Source organism: Ambystoma mexicanum, chromosome 1p (genome assembly GCF_040938575.1).
Source record: "Ambystoma mexicanum isolate Mex_15411 chromosome 1p, UKY_AmexF1_1, whole genome shotgun sequence".
Lineage (NCBI taxonomy): Eukaryota > Metazoa > Chordata > Amphibia > Caudata > Ambystomatidae > Ambystoma > Ambystoma mexicanum.
Window position 1 is genome coordinate 7218967 of NC_090921.1, and position 13773 is coordinate 7232739.

A 13773-nucleotide genomic window follows, 5' to 3' on the forward strand; every position below is an offset into this window, starting at 1 on the left:
ATTTGGAGGGGGTGTCACCAGGACAAGGCAGGGCTGCTCGCCCTTTCTCCTTCACATAAGTGCAAAATCCAGCTGACGTGTCTCTTCCAGGATCATTAACGTTGAATGCTTGACCAGTGCAGAATCGACAGCCTGAAAAGTATCAGAAGATTCGCTAAAAGCACGGGGATATAGCTCAGTGGTGGAGCATTTGACTGCAGATCAAGAGGTCCCTGGTTCAAATCCGGGTGTCCCCTTCGACTTTTCTTAAATTTTAATAATAAATAATTGTTTATTCACAAAGATATGTGTTCCTTTTCTAATTACACTTGGCATCAGTGAACATTTACGCTTCAAGATGCATGATCAAAAAGTGTTCTGGTTTCATCCTAGTTAACATCTTGCGGACAGCAATTATGCACTTTTTAAAGTGTCCGTTTAGTGTTTTAGCTCCACTTTTGCTGCCTGCTCCTTGAGATCAAGGAACATTTGTATTTACAGAACCCAAGGGTGCTACACACTGTCCACCCCTCATCCCCCACACCTGTAAGCAAGCGGGGCACATTCAGATTGAAATTGGCCCCCAGGAGCCCTGACAAATGTTGTCCCAGTGTTGTACGCTATCCTGCATCACCCATGGTAGCTTGTGGGATACATTGTTTGGCAATCTCCGGAGCCACGCTCACTTGGATACCCCGCCCCATACAACACCGGCCCTGTGTGCGAGCACTGAACCCGCTCTTTGTTATGCAAAGTGCCTGATTGTCAGCAAGGAGGGCTTGGGCGTTGTGGCTGCTTTGAAGAGATTTGGAGGGGGTGTCACCAGGACAAGGCAGGGCTGCTCGCCCTTTCTCCTTCACATAAGTGCTAAATCCAGCTGACGTGTCTCTTCCAGGATCATTAACGTTGAATGCTTGACCAGCGCAGAATCGACAGCCTGAAAAGTATCAGAAGATGCCCTAAAAGCACGGGGATATAGCTCAGTGGTAGAGCATTTGACTGCAGATCAAGAGGTCCCTGGTTCAAATCTGGGTGTCCCCTTCTACTTTTCTTAAATTTTAATAATAAATAATTGTTTATTCACAAAGATACGTGTTCCTTTTCTAATTACACTTGGCATCAGTGAACATTTACCCTTCAAGATGCATGATCAAAAAGTGTTCTGGTTTCATCCTAGTTAACATATTGCTAACAGCAATTATGCACTTTTTAAAGTGTCCGTTTAGTGTTTTAGCTCCACTTTTGCTGCCTGCTCCTTGAGATCAAGGAACATTTGTATTTACAGAACCCAAGGGTGCTACACACTGTCCACCCCTCACCCCCCACACCTGTAAGCAAGCGGGGCACATTCAGATTGAAATTGGCCCCCAGGAGCCCTAACAAATGTTGTCCCGGTGTTGTATGCTATCCTGCATCCCCATGGTAGCTTGTGGGATACATTGTTTGGAAATCTCCGGAGCCACGCTCACTTGGATACCCCGCCCCATACAACACCGGCCCTGTGAGCGAGCACTAAAGCTGCTCTTTGTTATGCAAAGTGCCTGATTGTCAGCAAGGAGGGCTTGGGTGTTGTGGCTTTGAAGAGATTTGGAGGGGGTGTCACCAGGACAAGGCAGGGCTGCTCGCCCTTTCTCCTTCACATAAGTGCAAAATCCAGCTGACGTGTCTCTTCCAGGATCATTAACGTTGAATGCTTGACCAGCGCAGAATCGACAGCCTGAAAAGTATCAGAAGATTCCCTAAAAGCACGGGGATATAGCTCAGTGGTAGAGCATTTGACTGCAGATCAAGAGGTCCCTGGTTCAAATCCGGGTGTCCCCTTCGACTTTTCTTAAATTTTAATAATAAATAATTGTTTATTCACAAAGATATGTGTTCTTTTTCTAATTACACTTGGCATCAGTGAACATTTACGCTTCAAGATGCATGATCAAAAAGTGTTCTGGTTTCATCCTAGTTAACATCTTGCGGACAGCAATTATGCACTTTTTAAAGTGTCCGTTTAGTGTTTTAGCTCCACTTTTGCTGCCTGCTCCTTGAGATCAAGGAACATTTGTATTTACAGAACCCAAGGGTGCTACACACTGTCCACCCCTCATCCCCCACACCTGTAAGCAAGCGGGGCACATTCAGATTGAAATTGGCCCCCAGGAGCCCTAACAAATGTTGTCCCAGTGTTGTACGCTATCCTGCATCACCCATGGTAGCTTGTGGGATACATTGTTTGGCAATCTCCGGAGCCACGCTCACTTGGATACCCCGCCCCATACAACACCGGCCCTGTGTGCGAGCACTGAACCCGCTCTTTGTTATGCAAAGTGCCTGATTGTCAGCAAGGAGGGCTTGGGCGTTGTGGCTGCTTTGAAGAGATTTGGAGGGGGTGTCACCAGGACAAGGCAGGGCTGCTTGCCCTTTCTCCTTCACATAAGTGCTAAATCCAGCTGACGTGTCTCTTCCAGGATCATTAACGTTGAATGCTTGACCAGCGCAGAATCGACAGCCTGAAAAGTATCAGAAGATGCCCTAAAAGCACGGGGATATAGCTCAGTGGTAGAGCATTTGACTGCAGATCAAGAGGTCCCTGGTTCAAATCTGGGTGTCCCCTTCTACTTTTCTTAAATTTTAATAATAAATAATTGTTTATTCACAAAGATATGTGTTCCTTTTCTAATTACACTTGGCATCAGTGAACATTTACCCTTCAAGATGCATGATCAAAAAGTGTTCTGGTTTCATCCTAGTTAACATATTGCTAACAGCAATTATGCACTTTTTAAAGTGTCCGTTTAGTGTTTTAGCTCCACTTTTGCTGCCTGCTCCTTGAGATCAAGGAACATTTGTATTTACAGAACCCAAGGGTGCTACACACTGTCCACCCCTCACCCCCCACACCTGTAAGCAATCGGGGCACATTCAGATTGAAATTGGCCCCCAGGAGCCCTAACAAATGTTGTCCCGGTGTTGTATGCTATCCTGCATCCCCATGGTAGCTTGTGGGATACATTGTTTGGAAATCTCCGGAGCCACGCTCACTTGGATACCCCGCCCCATACAACACCGGCCCTGTGAGCGAGCACTAAAGCTGCTCTTTGTTATGCAAAGTGCCTGATTGTCAGCAAGGAGGGCTTGGGTGTTGTGGCTTTGAAGAGATTTGGAGGGGGTGTCACCAGGACAAGGCAGGGCTGCTCGCCCTTTCTCCTTCACATAAGTGCAAAATCCAGCTGACGTGTCTCTTCCAGGATCATTAACGTTGAATGCTTGACCAGCGCAGAATCGACAGCCTGAAAAGTATCAGAAGATTCCCTAAAAGCACGGGGATATAGCTCAGTGGTAGAGCATTTGACTGCAGATCAAGAGGTCCCTGGTTCAAATCCGGGTGTCCCCTTCGACTTTTCTTAAATTTTAATAATAAATAATTGTTTATTCACAAAGATATGTGTTCCTTTTCTAATTACACTTGGCATCAGTGAACATTTACGCTTCAAGATGCATGATCAAAAAGTGTTCTGGTTTCATCCTAGTTAACATCTTGCGGACAGCAATTATGCACTTTTTAAAGTGTCCGTTTAGTGTTTTAGCTCCACTTTTGCTGCCTGCTCCTTGAGATCAAGGAACATTTGTATTTACAGAACCCAAGGGTGCTACACACTGTCCACCCCTCATCCCCCACACCTGTAAGCAAGCGGGGCACATTCAGATTGAAATTGGCCCCCAGGAGCCCTAACAAATGTTGTCCCAGTGTTCTACGCTATCCTGCATCACCCATGGTAGCTTGTGGGATACATTGTTTGGCAATCTCCGGAGCCACGCTCACTTGGATACCCCGCCCCATACAACACCGGCCCTGTGTGCGAGCACTGAACCCGCTCTTTGTTATGCAAAGTGCCTGATTGTCAGCAAGGAGGGCTTGGGCGTTGTGGCTGCTTTGAAGAGATTTGGAGGGGGTGTCACCAGGACAAGGCAGGGCTGCTTGCCCTTTCTCCTTCACATAAGTGCTAAATCCAGCTGACGTGTCTCTTCCAGGATCATTAACGTTGAATGCTTGACCAGCGCAGAATCGACAGCCTGAAAAGTATCAGAAGATGCCCTAAAAGCACGGGGATATAGCTCAGTGGTAGAGCATTTGACTGCAGATCAAGAGGTCCCTGGTTCAAATCTGGGTGTCCCCTTCTACTTTTCTTAAATTTTAATAATAAATAATTGTTTATTCACAAAGATATGTGTTCCTTTTCTAATTACACTTGGCATCAGTGAACATTTACCCTTCAAGATGCATGATCAAAAAGTGTTCTGGTTTCATCCTAGTTAACATATTGCTAACAGCAATTATGCACTTTTTAAAGTGTCCGTTTAGTGTTTTAGCTCCACTTTTGCTGCCTGCTCCTTGAGATCAAGGAACATTTGTATTTACAGAACCCAAGGGTGCTACACACTGTCCACCCCTCACCCCCCACACCTGTAAGCAAGCGGGGCACATTCAGATTGAAATTGGCCCCCAGGAGCCCTAACAAATGTTGTCCCGGTGTTGTATGCTATCCTGCATCCCCATGGTAGCTTGTGGGATACATTGTTTGGAAATCTCCGGAGCCACGCTCACTTGGATACCCCGCCCCATACAACACCGGCCCTGTGAGCAAGCACTAAAGCTGCTCTTTGTTATGCAAAGTGCCTGATTGTCAGCAAGGAGGGCTTGGGTGTTGTGGCTTTGAAGAGATTTGGAGGGGGTGTCACCAGGACAAGGCAGGGCTGCTCGCCCTTTCTCCTTCACATAAGTGCAAAATCCAGCTGACGTGTCTCTTCCAGGATCATTAACGTTGAATGCTTGACCAGCGCAGAATCGACAGGCTGAAAAGTATCAGAAGATTCGCTAAAAGCACGGGGATATAGCTCAGTGGTAGAGCATTTGACTGCAGATCAAGAGGTCCCTGGTTCAAATCCGGGTGTCCCCTTCTACTTTTCTTAAATTTTAATAATAAATAATTGTTTATTCACAAAGATATGTGTTCCTTTTCTAATTACACTTGGCATCAGTGAACATTTACCCTTCAAGATGCATGATCAAAAAGTGTTCTGGTTTCATCCTGGTTAACATATTGCTAACAGCAATTATGCACTTTTTAAAGTGTCCGTTTAGTGTTTTAGCTCCACTTTTGCTGCCTGCTCCTTGAGATCAAGGAACATTTGTATTTACAGAACCCAAGGGTGCTACACACTGTCCACCCCTCATCCCCTACACCTGTAAGCAAGCGGGGCACATTCAGATTGAAATTGGCCCCCAGGAGCCCTAACAAATGTTGTCCCAGTGTTGTACGCTATCCTGCATCACCCATGGTAGCTTGTGGGATACATTGTTTGGCAATCTCCGGAGCCACGCTCACTTGGATACCCCGCCCCATACAACACCGGCCCTGTGTGCGAGCACTGAACCCGCTCTTTGTTATGCAAAGTGCCTGATTGTCAGCAAGGAGGGCTTGGGCGTTGTGGCTGCTTTGAAGAGATTTGGAGGGGGTGTCACCAGGACAAGGCAGGGCTGCTCGCCCTTTCTCCTTCACATAAGTGCTAAATCCAGCTGACGTGTCTCTTCCAGGATCATTAACGTTGAATGCTTGACCAGTGCAGAATCGACAGCCTGAAAAGTATCAGAAGATGCCCTAAAAGCACGGGGATATAGCTCAGTGGTAGAGCATTTGACTGCAGATCAAGAGGTCCCTGGTTCAAATCTGGGTGTCCCCTTCTACTTTTCTTAAATTTTAATAATAAATAATTGTTTATTCACAAAGATATGTGTTCCTTTTCTAATTACACTTGGCATCAGTGAACATTTACCCTTCAAGATGCATGATCAAAAAGTGTTCTGGTTTCATCCTAGTTAACATATTGCTAACAGCAATTATGCACTTTTTAAAGTGTCCGTTTAGTGTTTTAGCTCCACTTTTGCTGCCTGCTCCTTGAGATCAAGGAACATTTGTATTTACAGAACGCAAGGGTGCTACACACTGTCCACCCCTCACCCCCCACACCTGTAAGCAAGCGGGGCACATTCAGATTGAAATTGGCCCCCAGGAGCCCTAACAAATGTTGTCCCGGTGTTGTATGCTATCCTGCATCCCCATGGTAGCTTGTGGGATACATTGTTTGGAAATCTCCGGAGCCACGCTCACTTGGATACCCCGCCCCATACAACACCGGCCCTGTGAGCGAGCACTAAAGCTGCTCTTTGTTATGCAAAGTGCCTGATTGTCAGCAAGGAGGGTTTGGGCGTTGTGGCTGCTTTGAAGAGATTTGGAGGGGGTGTCACCAGTACAAGGCAGGGCTGCTCGCCCTTTCTCCTTCACATAAGTGCTAAATCCAGCTGACGTGTCTCTTCCAGGATCATTAACGTTGAATGCTTGACCAGCGCAGAATCGACAGCCTGAAAAGTATCAGAAGATTCCCTAAAAGCACGGGGATATAGCTCAGTGGTAGAGCATTTGACTGCAGATCAAGAGGTCCCTGGTTCAAATCCGGGTGTCCCCTTCGACTTTTCTTAAATTTTAATAATAAATAATTGTTTATTCACAAAGATATGTGTTCCTTTTCTAATTACACTTGGCATCAGTGAACATTTACGCTTCAAGATGCATGATCAAAAAGTGTTCTGGTTTCATCCTAGTTAACATCTTGCGGACAGCAATTATGCACTTTTTAAAGTGTCCGTTTAGTGTTTTAGCTCCACTTTTGCTGCCTGCTCCTTGAGATCAAGGAACATTTGTATTTACAGAACCCAAGGGTGCTACACACTGTCCACCCCTCATCCCCCACACCTGTAAGCAAGCGGGGCACATTCAGATTGAAATTGGCCCCCAGGAGCCCTGACAAATGTTGTCCCAGTGTTGTACGCTATCCTGCATCACCCATGGTAGCTTGTGGGATACATTGTTTGGCAATCTCCGGAGCCACGCTCACTTGGATACCCCGCCCCATACAACACCGGCCCTGTGTGCGAGCACTGAACCCGCTCTTTGTTATGCAAAGTGCCTGATTGTCAGCAAGGAGGGCTTGGGCGTTGTGGCTGCTTTGAAGAGATTTGGAGGGGGTGTCACCAGGACAAGGCAGGGCTGCTCGCCCTTTCTCCTTCACATAAGTGCTAAATCCAGCTGACGTGTCTCTTCCAGGATCATTAACGTTGAATGCTTGACCAGCGCAGAATCGACAGCCTGAAAAGTATCAGAAGATGCCCTAAAAGCACGGGGATATAGCTCAGTGGTAGAGCATTTGACTGCAGATCAAGAGGTCCCTGGTTCAAATCTGGGTGTCCCCTTCTACTTTTCTTAAATTTTAATAATAAATAATTGTTTATTCACAAAGATATGTGTTCCTTTTCTAATTACACTTGGCATCAGTGAACATTTACCCTTCAAGATGCATGATCAAAAAGTGTTCTGGTTTCATCCTAGTTAACATATTGCTAACAGCAATTATGCACTTTTTAAAGTGTCCGTTTAGTGTTTTAGCTCCACTTTTGCTGCCTGCTCCTTGAGATCAAGGAACATTTGTATTTACAGAACCCAAGGGTGCTACACACTGTCCACCCCTCACCCCCCACACCTGTAAGCAAGCGGGGCACATTCAGATTGAAATTGGCCCCCAGGAGCCCTAACAAATGTTGTCCCGGTGTTGTATGCTATCCTGCATCCCCATGGTAGCTTGTGGGATACATTGTTTGGAAATCTCCGGAGCCACGCTCACTTGGATACCCCGCCCCATACAACACCGGCCCTGTGAGCGAGCACTAAAGCTGCTCTTTGTTATGCAAAGTGCCTGATTGTCAGCAAGGAGGGCTTGGGTGTTGTGGCTTTGAAGAGATTTGGAGGTGGTGTCACCAGGACAAGGCAGGGCTGCTCGCCCTTTCTCCTTCACATAAGTGCAAAATCCAGCTGACGTGTCTCTTCCAGGATCATTAACGTTGAATGCTTGACCAGCGCAGAATCGACAGCCTGAAAAGTATCAGAAGATTCGCTAAAAGCACGGGGATATAGCTCAGTGGTAGAGCATTTGACTGCAGATCAAGAGGTCCCTGGTTCAAATCCGGGTGTCCCCTTCTACTTTTCTTAAATTTTAATAATAAATAATTGTTTATTCACAAAGATATGTGTTCCTTTTCTAATTACACTTGGCATCAGTGAACATTTACGCTTCAAGATGCATGATCAAAAAGTGTTCTGGTTTCATCCTAGTTAACATCTTGCGGACAGCAATTATGCACTTTTTAAAGTGTCCGTTTAGTGTTTTAGCTCCACTTTTGCTGCCTGCTCCTTGAGATCAAGGAACATTTGTATTTACAGAACCCAAGGGTGCTACACACTGTCCACCCCTCATCCCCCACACCTGTAAGCAAGCGGGGCACATTCAGATTGAAATTGGCCCCCAGGAGCCCTAACAAATGTTGTCCCAGTGTTGTACGCTATCCTGCATCACCCATGGTAGCTTGTGGGATACATTGTTTGGCAATCTCCGGAGCCACGCTCACTTGGATACCCCGCCCCATACAACACCGGCCCTGTGTGCGAGCACTGAACCCGCTCTTTGTTATGCAAAGTGCCTGATTGTCAGCAAGGAGGGCTTGGGCGTTGTGGCTGCTTTGAAGAGATTTGGAGGGGGTGTCACCAGGACAAGGCAGGGCTGCTTGCCCTTTCTCCTTCACATAAGTGCTAAATCCAGCTGACGTGTCTCTTCCAGGATCATTAACGTTGAATGCTTGACCAGCGCAGAATCGACAGCCTGAAAAGTATCAGAAGATGCCCTAAAAGCACGGGGATATAGCTCAGTGGTAGAGCATTTGACTGCAGATCAAGAGGTCCCTGGTTCAAATCTGGGTGTCCCCTTCTACTTTTCTTAAATTTTAATAATAAATAATTGTTTATTCACAAAGATATGTGTTCCTTTTCTAATTACACTTGGCATCAGTGAACATTTACCCTTCAAGATGCATGATCAAAAAGTGTTCTGGTTTCATCCTAGTTAACATATTGCTAACAGCAATTATGCACTTTTTAAAGTGTCCGTTTAGTGTTTTAGCTCCACTTTTGCTGCCTGCTCCTTGAGATCAAGGAACATTTGTATTTACAGAACCCAAGGGTGCTACACACTGTCCACCCCTCACCCCCCACACCTGTAAGCAAGCGGGGCACATTCAGATTGAAATTGGCCCCCAGGAGCCCTAACAAATGTTGTCCCGGTGTTGTATGCTATCCTGCATCCCCATGGTAGCTTGTGGGATACATTGTTTGGAAATCTCCGGAGCCACGCTCACTTGGATACCCCGCCCCATACAACACCGGCCCTGTGAGCAAGCACTAAAGCTGCTCTTTGTTATGCAAAGTGCCTGATTGTCAGCAAGGAGGGCTTGGGTGTTGTGGCTTTGAAGAGATTTGGAGGGGGTGTCACCAGGACAAGGCAGGGCTGCTCGCCCTTTCTCCTTCACATAAGTGCTAAATCCAGCTGACGTGTCTCTTCCAGGATCATTAACGTTGAATGCTTGACCAGCGCAGAATCGACAGCCTGAAAAGTATCAGAAGATGCCCTAAAAGCACGGGGATATAGCTCAGTGGTAGAGCATTTGACTGCAGATCAAGAGGTCCCTGGTTCAAATCTGGGTGTCCCCTTCTACTTTTCTTAAATTTTAATAATAAATAATTGTTTATTCACAAAGATATGTGTTCCTTTTCTAATTACACTTGGCATCAGTGAACATTTACCCTTCAAGATGCATGATCAAAAAGTGTTCTGGTTTCATCCTAGTTAACATATTGCTAACAGCAATTATGCACTTTTTAAAGTGTCCGTTTAGTGTTTTAGCTCCACTTTTGCTGCCTGCTCCTTGAGATCAAGGAACATTTGTATTTACAGAACCCAAGGGTGCTACACACTGTCCACCCCTCATCCCCCACACCTGTAAGCAAGCGGGGCACATTCAGATTGAAATTGGCCCCCAGGAGCCCTAACAAATGTTGTCCCGGTGTTGTATGCTATCCTGCATCCCCATGGTAGCTTGTGGGATACATTGTTTGGAAATCTCCGGAGCCACGCTCACTTGGATACCCCGCCCCATACAACACCGGCCCTGTGAACGAGCACTAAAGCAGCTCTTTGTTATGCAAAGTGTCTGATTGTCAGCAAGGAGGGCTTGGGCGTTGTGGCTGCTTTGAAGAGATTTGGAGGGGTTGTCAACAGGACAAGGCAGGGCTGCTCGCCCTTTCTCCTTCACATAAGTGCTAAATCCAGCTGACGTGTCTCTTCCAGGATCATTAACGTTGAATGCTTGACCAGCGCAGAATCGACAGCCTGAAAAGTATCAGAAGATTCCATAAAAGCACGGGGATATAGCTCTGTGGTAGAGCATTTGACTGCAGATCAAGAGGTCCCTGGTTCAAATCCGGGTGTCCCCTTCTACTTTTCTTAAATTTTAATAATAAATAATTGTTTATTCACAAAGATATGTGTTCCTTTTCTAATTACACTTGGCATCAGTGAACATTTACCCTTCAAGATGCATGATCAAAAAGTGTTCTGGTTTCATCCTAGTTAACATATTGCTAACAGCAATTATGCACTTTTTAAAGTGTCCGTTTAGTGTTTTAGCTCCACTTTTGCTGCCTGCTCCTTGAGATCAAGGAACATTTGTATTTACAGAACCCAAGGGTGCTACACACTGTCCACCCCTCATCCCCCACACCTGTAAGCAAGCGGGGCACATTCAGATTGAAATTGGCCCCCAGGAGCCCTAACAAATGTTGTCCCGGTGTTGTATGCTATCCTGCATCCCCATGGTAGCTTGTGGGATACATTGTTTGGAAATCTCCGGAGCCACGCTCACTTGGATACCCCGCCCCATACAACACCGGCCCTGTGAGCGAGCACTAAAGCAGCTCTTTGTTATGCAAAGTGTCTGATTGTCAGCAAGGAGGGCTTGGGCGTTGTGGCTGCTTTGAAGAGATTTGGAGGGGGTGTCACCAGGACAAGGCAGGGCTGCTCGCCCTTTCTCCTTCACATAAGTGCTAAATCCAGCTGACGTGTCTCTTCCAGGATCATTAACGTTGAATGCTTGACCAGCGCAGAATCGACAGCCTGAAAAGTATCAGAAGATTCCATAAAAGCACGGGGATATAGCTCTGTGGTAGAGCATTTGACTGCAGATCAAGAGGTCCCTGGTTCAAATCCGGGTGTCCCCTTCTACTTTTCTTAAATTTTAATAATAAATAATTGTTTATTCACAAAGATATGTGTTCCTTTTCTAATTACACTTGGCATCAGTGAACATTTACCCTTCAAGATGCATGATCAAAAAGTGTTCTGGTTTCATCCTAGTTAACATATTGCTAACAGCAATTATGCACTTTTTAAAGTGTCCGTTTAGTGTTTTAGCTCCACTTTTGCTGCCTGCTCCTTGAGATCAAGGAACATTTGTATTTACAGAACCCAAGGGTGCTACACACTGTCCACCCCTCACCCCCCACACCTGTAAGCAAGCGGGGCACATTCAGATTGAAATTGGCCCCCAGGAGCCCTAACAAATGTTGTCCCGGTGTTGTATGCTATCCTGCATCCCCATGGTAGCTTGTGGGATACATTGTTTGGAAATCTCCGGAGCCACGCTCACTTGGATACCCCGCCCCATACAACACCGGCCCTGTGAGCGAGCACTAAAGCTGCTCTTTGTTATGCAAAGTGCCTGATTGTCAGCAAGGAGGGCTTGGGTGTTGTGGCTTTGAAGAGATTTGGAGGGGGTGTCACCAGGACAAGGCAGGGCTGCTCGCCCTTTCTCCTTCACATAAGTGCAAAATCCAGCTGACGTGTCTCTTCCAGGATCATTAACGTTGAATGCTTGACCAGTGCAGAATCGACAGCCTGAAAAGTATCAGAAGATTCGCTAAAAGCAGGGGGATATAGCTCAGTGGTAGAGCATTTGACTGCAGATCAAGAGGTCCCTGGTTCAAATCCGGGTGTCCCCTTCTACTTTTCTTAAATTTTAATAATAAATAATTGTTTATTCACAAAGATATGTGTTCCTTTTCTAATTACACTTGGCATCAGTGAACATTTACGCTTCAAGATGCATGATCAAAAAGTGTTCTGGTTTCATCCTAGTTAACATCTTGCGGACAGCAATTATGCACTTTTTAAAGTGTCCGTTTAGTGTTTTAGCTCCACTTTTGCTGCCTGCTCCTTGAGATCAAGGAACATTTGTATTTACAGAACCCAAGGGTGCTACACACTGTCCACCCCTCATCCCCCACACCTGTAAGCAAGCGGGGCACATTCAGATTGAAATTGGCCCCCAGGAGCCCTAACAAATGTTGTCCCAGTGTTGTACGCTATCCTGCATCACCCATGGTAGCTTGTGGGATACACTGTTTGGCAATCTCCGGAGCCACGCTCACTTGGATACCCCGCCCCATACAACACCGGCCCTGTGTGCGAGCACTGAACCCGCTCTTTGTTATGCAAAGTGCCTGATTGTCAGCAAGGAGGGTTTGGGCGTTGTGGCTGCTTTGAAGAGATTTGGAGGGGGTGTCACCAGTACAAGGCAGGGCTGCTCGCCCTTTCTCCTTCACATAAGTGCTAAATCCAGCTGACGTGTCTCTTCCAGGATCATTAACGTTGAATGCTTGACCAGCGCAGAATCGACAGCCTGAAAAGTATCAGAAGATTCCCTAAAAGCACGGGGATATAGCTCAGTGGTAGAGCATTTGACTGCAGATCAAGAGGTCCCTGGTTCAAATCCGGGTGTCCCCTTCGACTTTTCTTAAATTTTAATAATAAATAATTGTTTATTCACAAAGATATGTGTTCCTTTTCTAATTACACTTGGCATCAGTGAACATTTACGCTTCAAGATGCATGATCAAAAAGTGTTCTGGTTTCATCCTAGTTAACATCTTGCGGACAGCAATTATGCACTTTTTAAAGTGTCCGTTTAGTGTTTTAGCTCCACTTTTGCTGCCTGCTCCTTGAGATCAAGGAACATTTGTATTTACAGAACCCAAGGGTGCTACACACTGTCCACCCCTCATCCCCCACACCTGTAAGCAAGCGGGGCACATTCAGATTGAAATTGGCCCCCAGGAGCCCTAACAAATGTTGTCCCAGTGTTGTACGCTATCCTGCATCACCCATGGTAGCTTGTGGGATTCATTGTTTGGCAATCTCCGGAGCCACGCTCACTTGGATACCCCGCCCCATACAACACCGGCCCTGTGTGCGAGCACTGAACCCACTCTTTGTTATGCAAAGTGCCTGATTGTCAGCAAGGAGGGCTTGGGCGTTGTGGCTGCTTTGAAGAGATTTGGAGGGGGTGTCACCAGGACAAGGCAGGGCTGCTCGCCCTTTCTCCTTCACATAAGTGCTAAATCCAGCTGACGTGTCTCTTCCAGGATCATTAACGTTGAATGCTTGACCAGCGCAGAATCGACAGCCTGAAAAGTATCAGAAGATTCCCTAAAAGCACGGGGATATAGCTCAGTGGTAGAGCATTTGACTGCAGATCAAGAGGTCCCTGGTTCAAATCCGGGTGTCCCCTTCGACTTTTCTTAAATTTTAATAATAAATAATTGTTTATTCACAAAGATATGTGTTCCTTTTCTAATTACACTTGGCATCAGTGAACATTTACCCTTCAAGATGCATGATCAAAAAGTGTTCTGGTTTCATCCTAGTTAACATATTGCTAACAGCAATTATGCACTTTTCAAAGTGTCCGTTTAGTGTTTTAGCTCCACTTTTGCTGCCTGCTCCTTGAGATCAAGGAACATTTGT

General features: G+C 46.1%; 18 non-coding genes across 18 annotated transcripts; all 18 read left to right on the forward strand.

Moving 5' to 3' along the window:
• The first annotated feature begins 164 nt into the window (after window positions 1–164).
• Window positions 165–236, forward strand: TRNAC-GCA (transfer RNA cysteine (anticodon GCA)). Its single transcript has one exon. It is a non-coding gene; the product is annotated as a tRNA-Cys (tRNA).
• A 712-nt stretch (window positions 237–948) lies between these two features.
• TRNAC-GCA (transfer RNA cysteine (anticodon GCA)) lies at window positions 949–1020 on the forward strand. The gene has a single exon. It is a non-coding gene; the product is annotated as a tRNA-Cys (tRNA).
• A 708-nt stretch (window positions 1021–1728) lies between these two features.
• On the forward strand, window positions 1729–1800 carry TRNAC-GCA (transfer RNA cysteine (anticodon GCA)). Its single transcript has one exon. It is a non-coding gene; the product is annotated as a tRNA-Cys (tRNA).
• Window positions 1801–2512: 712 nt separating this feature from the next.
• Window positions 2513–2584, forward strand: TRNAC-GCA (transfer RNA cysteine (anticodon GCA)). Its single transcript has one exon. It is a non-coding gene; the product is annotated as a tRNA-Cys (tRNA).
• A 708-nt stretch (window positions 2585–3292) lies between these two features.
• Window positions 3293–3364, forward strand: TRNAC-GCA (transfer RNA cysteine (anticodon GCA)). The gene has a single exon. It is a non-coding gene; the product is annotated as a tRNA-Cys (tRNA).
• Window positions 3365–4076: 712 nt separating this feature from the next.
• TRNAC-GCA (transfer RNA cysteine (anticodon GCA)) lies at window positions 4077–4148 on the forward strand. The gene has a single exon. It is a non-coding gene; the product is annotated as a tRNA-Cys (tRNA).
• Window positions 4149–4856: 708 nt separating this feature from the next.
• Window positions 4857–4928, forward strand: TRNAC-GCA (transfer RNA cysteine (anticodon GCA)). Its single transcript has one exon. It is a non-coding gene; the product is annotated as a tRNA-Cys (tRNA).
• Window positions 4929–5640: 712 nt separating this feature from the next.
• On the forward strand, window positions 5641–5712 carry TRNAC-GCA (transfer RNA cysteine (anticodon GCA)). Its single transcript has one exon. It is a non-coding gene; the product is annotated as a tRNA-Cys (tRNA).
• Window positions 5713–6423: 711 nt separating this feature from the next.
• Window positions 6424–6495, forward strand: TRNAC-GCA (transfer RNA cysteine (anticodon GCA)). The gene has a single exon. It is a non-coding gene; the product is annotated as a tRNA-Cys (tRNA).
• Window positions 6496–7207: 712 nt separating this feature from the next.
• Window positions 7208–7279, forward strand: TRNAC-GCA (transfer RNA cysteine (anticodon GCA)). Its single transcript has one exon. It is a non-coding gene; the product is annotated as a tRNA-Cys (tRNA).
• A 708-nt stretch (window positions 7280–7987) lies between these two features.
• Window positions 7988–8059, forward strand: TRNAC-GCA (transfer RNA cysteine (anticodon GCA)). Its single transcript has one exon. It is a non-coding gene; the product is annotated as a tRNA-Cys (tRNA).
• Window positions 8060–8771: 712 nt separating this feature from the next.
• Window positions 8772–8843, forward strand: TRNAC-GCA (transfer RNA cysteine (anticodon GCA)). The gene has a single exon. It is a non-coding gene; the product is annotated as a tRNA-Cys (tRNA).
• Window positions 8844–9551: 708 nt separating this feature from the next.
• On the forward strand, window positions 9552–9623 carry TRNAC-GCA (transfer RNA cysteine (anticodon GCA)). The gene has a single exon. It is a non-coding gene; the product is annotated as a tRNA-Cys (tRNA).
• A 711-nt stretch (window positions 9624–10334) lies between these two features.
• On the forward strand, window positions 10335–10406 carry TRNAC-GCA (transfer RNA cysteine (anticodon GCA)). Its single transcript has one exon. It is a non-coding gene; the product is annotated as a tRNA-Cys (tRNA).
• Window positions 10407–11117: 711 nt separating this feature from the next.
• On the forward strand, window positions 11118–11189 carry TRNAC-GCA (transfer RNA cysteine (anticodon GCA)). The gene has a single exon. It is a non-coding gene; the product is annotated as a tRNA-Cys (tRNA).
• A 708-nt stretch (window positions 11190–11897) lies between these two features.
• TRNAC-GCA (transfer RNA cysteine (anticodon GCA)) lies at window positions 11898–11969 on the forward strand. The gene has a single exon. It is a non-coding gene; the product is annotated as a tRNA-Cys (tRNA).
• Window positions 11970–12681: 712 nt separating this feature from the next.
• Window positions 12682–12753, forward strand: TRNAC-GCA (transfer RNA cysteine (anticodon GCA)). Its single transcript has one exon. It is a non-coding gene; the product is annotated as a tRNA-Cys (tRNA).
• Window positions 12754–13465: 712 nt separating this feature from the next.
• Window positions 13466–13537, forward strand: TRNAC-GCA (transfer RNA cysteine (anticodon GCA)). The gene has a single exon. It is a non-coding gene; the product is annotated as a tRNA-Cys (tRNA).
• The last annotated feature ends 236 nt before the right edge of the window (window positions 13538–13773 follow it).